Consider the following 7,366-nt stretch of genomic DNA (forward strand, 5'->3'; position numbering starts at 1 on the left):
AATAGTGGTATACAAACACAATTGAGTATTACTCAGCCATAAAGAAGAATGCCTTTATGACAGCTGACAGTAAATGGATGGATCTGGAGACTATCATGCTAAGTGAAATAAACCAGTCCCCCAAAGTCAAAGATAGAATGTTTTCACTGACATTTGGAAGCTAAGTCGCAATAAAAGGGGAAAAAGAAGAAAAGTTCAGTAAATTAGACAAAGGGGAATAAAAGGAAGGGAGGAGGATAGGAATAGGAAAGATAGTAGAATAGATCTAACATGATTTACCTAAATGAACCCCACCATTTTGCCCACTCACAAGAATAAGGTCCTAATTAGAATAAGATACAATCTGTGCTTTTATAATTTTATCAAAATGAACTTTACTCACATGTAGAGCTAAGAAGAACCAACAAAATATTAAAAATAAATAAATACAATAAAATGTTTAATAAAAAAAGAAATTGAGACTCAGAAAAGTTAAATAACTTGCTGAAATCTATATCACTATTATTAGAGCTAGAATTCCTACTTCTTTCGATTCTTCTCTATCATTCTTCAAGGCATACTGTTAGGGTTAATGTTAGGGTCTGTAAACAAGTCAGGATGGTGCCTGGCATTTTGCCAGAGGGAGTGGTTTGTGAAGTAACGCCAGCTAGCCATTAAGTGTGGAGATTCCTTATTGGTTGACTGCTGTATCTAGTTTATGTTAATTAAGATAAGCTGTGTGTAATGTATATATACCCCTCCTGTCCTACAATAAAGGGCTCCCACTCCTGCTGTATCAATGTACACAAGTTGTTCGTCATCCCCCGGTTATTTTGCTGCAGCCGGACTGTGGCAGCATACATTAGTGATTGTGGGCAGGGAAAATATTTCACTCCTTCAGTATTTTTTCCATTGCTTAGCATGGCATCTTATAAATCCTAGATGACCAACAAATATTTGTTGATTGAATCTTAGAGGCTAAAACTATATTCCTTCATAGTAATTCAACTTGATGAGAGAAACTCCCACTACAAGATATTCACAGTTAGAGAATGCATCCCAGCTAGGATCATAAACATTATGTTAACAACAAACTATTGGTGTTATATTTGAAGAATGGTAGTAAAAATTCCCTTTGGAAAAACTTTTGAGGTTTATGACATACTTTCATAAATGTCTTCAATCAAGAAAGTGTTTTTATTAATAAAATCTTAAATGCAAGCTCCATAAGAATATGCTAAGAAGCAGGAAAGAATGATCACTTTAAACAGAAAAACTTTAACATCAGAGCACTAGTTTTTTTAAAAACTCAGGTAGCAACTGTGTTTACTTCACCTGGCTGCTGTTAAATTTTATGAAAAATGAACGTGGAAGTCCTTCTGCTTAGCTAAGTAGGTTTCTGTGGGTGCAGTGAGCTGTTTCAAGCAAGCCATTTCAATAATGCAAGAGTATAAACTACTTTAGAATTACATTGTAAACAGCATTTTCAATCTCGTATTGCAATTATACATTGAATGCAGAATCAACTCAGAATATGGAAGTCCCAAAAACTGTTGGCAGGAATAAAGAAGGGACCTGATTCTCTAAACAAGGATACAATTTCCCAGTAGCTTGCTAGGCTTGCCTGGAAGCCACACAGCTAAGTTCTTGCTGCACAGGCAAGTTCCACAGACATCACTGTTAGCAATCCATTCGTGGGAAAACCCTGGCACTTGAATACATATGTTTGTCAGGCCTTATTTCTCTTACTCTTAGAATTAACTCTAATGCAGAATCTGGAGCATGAGAATCAGGTATGATGAAGTGTCTCAAATCACTACTATTAGTCTCCATATGTCTGGATTAAAATCAGGTGCTTAGCATCTGAAGGAACATAGGCAAATTACTTAACACCTCTGGATTTAGCCTCCTCACCTCTATAATTGGGACAGTATTATTATCTATTTCTTAGAATTACTATACATATGAAAAGACAGAATATCTGCTAAGATCTTATCTTAGTACTTGTAGCATAATTCTTACCATAAATATTAATTATTATTATAAGAGTTAATTTCCACAATAATGGTATGAAGAGCTCCATGATTTACCTCCCTAGAGAAACAATAATCAGTAAAAAAAGCCTTAAACTTTCTATAAATAGTTTAAAGGCCTACAGAAAATGAAGAAACATTTCAAGAAAATCTATTGTAAGAGAGTAAAAACAGCAAGGATTGCTGTTGGTTGCACCATGAACAGCTTCCCCATGTTCTTCTCCCCTACCCCCATTTTCTCAGCTTAGCATGATAGAAGTTCCCCTATGGGCAGATTGAGCCAAGATCAGGACTCATTATAACCTCAGATCAAAGTTAAAGGTTGTGGTGTCTCCTGGGAATGGTGGGCCACCAGGACGTCTCATCTGCTAGCTCTGTGTTGCAGAGGCTAAATAACTGGTTGGGAGCTGTAGCCAGGAGATCAGACTCTCTCCATGAAGCCAGCCATTAATGTAAAGAGAGGCTCCATTCCAGATGAAGCAGACCTCGATACTAGTCCCTGAATGATTTTTCCCTCCTTTTTTCATGGAGTCGAGTTTTCACACCAGGAAGCATAAACCTAGAAGACCAGCAACTACTACCCACCGTTAATACTTGAGAAACTACAGACAGAGCCCAAGAGCCTCTTACAGAAACCATGGAAAGACGGTGAGATCTGTGGATGGATGCTGCCTTCCCTGAGGGCATAGGTCAATGTGCAGAGGGCAAGAGGATAAAAACGAAAATCTTACCTAGAGTTTACCAGTCCCAAGTGACTGTACAGACAAAATTGGAGACTAAAGGGGCCTTGGCCAGATTTCTTTTCAAAAATATTTTCCAAGTTTGAAGCTGTTTGATATTGAGGTCTGAAAATATAAGCTAAAAATCTTTGAAACATAAAATTTAAATTTGAACCATTGAGAAGAAAACAGAGTTCAGGACAGGTCACTCAAAAAGCACTACTGGACACACAGGGACCTCTGCTGGAAGCCAGAAGGAGTCACGTCAGTACCCTCATGAAATGTGGTATCATCACTTACTTTCTTTGCCCACAGAGAAGCAGGTGAAGGGCTTCTGGAAAAAGATGACATCATGTAGAGTATCTTCAAAATTTACACAGAATCATGAGCATTCAATCCAAACTCACTAAACAGAGCAAATGAGAGCTACTTGAAAAGAGCAATGGAGATGTGTGGGGTACAGGTAAAGTAGCTAACGTGTGTGAAGTCCCGGAGATACAAGCAACAGAGAATGGGGCAGAAGGCATACTAGAAGGGCTAGTGACAAAGAATGAAGGACACCAAGTCAAAGATGTAAGAAGCTCTTTGAACCTTAAACAAAGAAACCATACCTAAGCACATTTTGCTTACTGTACTTCATTCATCTAGCTTTGGGTAAGTGAGGAAAGATGTTATGGGCAATATGTGTGTCAATTTCTTCTACTTTTAAAACCATACCTTTCTACTGAACTCCGTCTCTTCAGCAAATTCAAATTTCCAGTGCCTTTTCAGAACTATTTATCTCTGCTTTCAGTTTGTCTTTCATCACTTGCCTCCTTTCCAAGGTGCTGCCATTGCAAAAGTTACTTCTCCATCGTATGTTCATATCCACAGAGGTAGGCATACCTGGGATGCCCTGGCTCCTGCTAATGTGGAGAGGTTTGGTCTTGTTCCTGGGTATTCTTGGTGTTTGCCAAAGCATGGTCAATCCCATAGTATCTTTTGGAGCTGACAAACACTGCCAAAACATGCCAAAATTCTTGCCACGGACCCAGCACACTGGCCAGCACTACTCTTATTCCTCTGAGGTGTCCTATCTCCAACCCTCTCAATAGCTCTGTGTCCTCCTGGCAGATACATGGGACTCCTGAAGCTCCTATCTATGCATGTTGACCATGGCCAAGAAGGAGCACTACTAAGCACTTGTGTTAGTCAGCTTTTCATTGCTGTGAAAAATTATACCTGAGAAAAATCAGCTTATAGGAGGAAGGCTTTATTTCAGCTCGCAGTTTCTGAGGTTTTGGTCCATGGTTGCTTGTCCCATTACTTTGTGCCTTTGTCAAGACATAACACCAAGGAAGGGAGCACAGAAGACCGGAGCTGCTTGTTTCATGAAAGCCAGGAAGCAGAAAAAGCCAGAAGGAGAAAGAGGAAGGGTCCAAGGACAAAATATATCCTCACAAGCAGGTGCCCAGTGACCTACCTCACCCAACTAGTCCCCACTCCTGAGAGTGTCCATCACATCCCAGTAAGCACTACCAGTTGGCCAAATCCTTCAATGCATGAGCAGTTGGGGACATTCTAGTGACTTAAGTGTCCCATCCAGTTCATGGGATACTTACCATGATGCAGTAATCCCCGTGCAGAGATATATTGTTTCCCACCCTTATGGCCTTATTTCCCTTTTTTCTCAACTCTTATTGTCCTGGCAGTGTGTCTCCCAAAATTATATTATCACTTAAACCTTGTACCAGGCTTGTTTTCTTGGGAACCAGAAAAGATAAGTTTTCTGTGACCCTGATACTGATGAGAACAGCATCAAGAACAGCCCCTTGCTTTCCCCGGTGCAGTGCACTTGGAGAGCTGTTGCCATTCCACTTTTCTCATCTTTGTCTTTCTACTCCAGTGAACAAAAACTATTTTAACAAAGGGTTCTCATCTCAAGCTTCATATAACTTTTCTTTCTTGTATCACCTCTATGTACTGAAATAGATGCTCAGATGTTAAGTGCACTGTTTGTCGAGTTTTAATAAATGAAATTTCCTGAATTGCCATTATCCAAATCAAGCTGTAAAACACATTAATCATCTTAGAAAGTCTCCATGTGACCTTTTCCAGTTAATTCTTTCCCTCCTGGAGGCAAACACTCTTCTAATTGTTATCATCCTATGTTAATTTTACCAGATCTTGAATTTTATATAGAAGAGAGGCAGTTTTGTTTTATATCTAGCTTCTTTCATAGAGTGATATTTTGAAGATTTGCCAAAGCCCTACTTCTTCTTTTTATGAGTGCATGTTAATTGTACAGAATAATGGATTTAATTGTGGCATATTCATCTATGGGTATAACATATTCTGATCATTTCCACTCCCTTTTACCCCCTCTTACTTTTCACTCCCCTCCCCTCCTCTTCTCTAATAGTATCTGTAAACTTTCATGTTATCATTTTTTTTCTAGATTCCACATGAGAGAAAACATGCCATTCTTGTCTTCTTAATCTGACTTGTTTCACTTAACATGAAAATATCCTACTCCATATGGAATCCTACCAATGACCTGCTTTTGTTCTTCTTTGTTACTGAATAATACTCCCTGTGTATATACACAACATTCACACTTGTTTTGTTGACAGGAACCAAGATTGATTCCATAATTGTGATTCTCCTGCCTCAGCCTCCCGAGTTGCTGGGATTACAGGTGTGCACCACAATGCCCATTTTATTTTATTTTTTAAGAAACCTCCATACTGGTTTCCATAGTTGCTCTAATAGTTTATGTTCCCACCAGTAGTGCATAAGAGTTTTTTTCCCCATACCCTCACCAGAATTTATTTTTTTAAATTCTTGATAACTATTGTGACTGTCATCCATACTCAGGTTTCAGCCCTCCATTTCTTTTTAATGCTGTGTTGTTTGTGAATGCAGCATAATTTTTGTATCTATTCTTTAGTTTACTTTGAATACTATTCTTTTTTACACTGTTTTATAAATTGGCTAACAGTCTGTTGATAAACTGAGCACAAAGCCAACTTCTCTCTATGTTAATTGGATCAGCAACAATGGTTAATAATGAACTGTACTTAATAAACTCCTTACAAGTGAATTTAAAAATGTGTACTCTGCGAAAAAAGGTCACAAGAATTGATTTTTACAAAGAAGTTTCCATAACCAAATAAAGTATGGAAACTCCACAACTATATATGTCTTATAGATACACTGTCATCACAGCCTATTACTCTGAAACATCCTGAAATTCAAGATCCCTATTTATTTTTCTAAACATAGATTTTCAAAGCTCATTAAATTTATAATAACCCTCTTTCCAGGTTTCTTATTCATTTTGGAAATGTTGATTTATGTACAATTATTCACCTGTCTATAACTACCTACCTACCTACATACACCCTCAAGATGTAACAGGGAGCTGATGCTAACTAACACACATACTTAGTACTACAAGTGTTCTTCTAAGTGTATTGTTGAGTTAATTATCAGATTAATTTAACAACATTGTGCCTTAAGTCTAATGTTCTGTGGAAAAGAGTTCCCACGGGTTTACAGAATGGAAACACACGTGAAACACACAAATCATCACTAACCCCAAATCTTTAGGTAAGGGAAGAGAATTTTATCAAAGCCAGGTAAAAGAAATTTAGAATTTTTCCCATGATCCATTCTGTCCTGACTCTTTATGTATGATTTTAAATCCTTTTGAAAAATAAATGTATATGTGGAGAAGGGAGATCATCTTCAGTGGGACAGGCTGCCTGCCCTTTGGGGCACTGCTAGTAGGTCTGTAGAATAGCAATAAAAAAAAGACACAGCTTATGCTAGTGGGTGCATTTTTAGTAATTATAGTGTATTATTTTCTAGGAGCTTTCAAACGCAAAGAATACAGATGTAGAACAATGATTTAGTGTTGCTGTTTATAGGAGAGATGCAGCACCAAAATAAAAGAGGGTAGAAATTGATGGCTTGGATGAGAAAGTGACCTGCATGATCAACTATGAATTCCATGTCAGGTAGGGAGGGAGAAGTCTGACAAGATAGAAGCTAGCAAGCTGAAAACAGGTGGAATAGGTTACCAGAGGGATGGAGGAAAGGGAGGACTGTCCCCAGTGGAAGAATAGGTGTATAGTAAGTAATAAGACCTTTGGGGGTACCTCTGGAGTATGGAGACATTTGGTTAAACTGTGGAGTATGAAATCTTAAGATTTTGGAGATGGAAGATGGTCCAGAGATGATGAAGATCAGGGGTCCTCAGGTTCAAATGGGACGGAGCAAATGATCACTGGAGGGAGTTAGAGAAGAAATTGTGAAAAGGTCATCCACAGAGTGGATGCAAATCCTTCAGTAGGAAGAGAATGTAAGTTAGGTAACAAAATATATCAGTAGAAGTCAGAAACTGGAGGGGAAAGGAGTAGTAAAACATGGCAGCTTATATCTCAAAGTAAGAGGGAAGTTTACAAAAGAATATTGTGGAGTGAGGAAGGATGAAATGTTTCTTCTGAAAATGGGAATCAGGGAGAATAGGGTTTGCAAGGTGGAGACCTAGATTTCAATAAGAGAAGGGAAAGTATATTCAAGAAGAACAAGAATTCATGCTATAGAAGATCCTAGAAGGCACAAGAATGCCACAAGAATAGTTGGTTTGAT

Source organism: Marmota marmota, unplaced genomic scaffold (assembly GCF_001458135.2).
Source record: "Marmota marmota marmota unplaced genomic scaffold, marMar, whole genome shotgun sequence".
Lineage (NCBI taxonomy): Eukaryota > Metazoa > Chordata > Mammalia > Rodentia > Sciuridae > Marmota > Marmota marmota.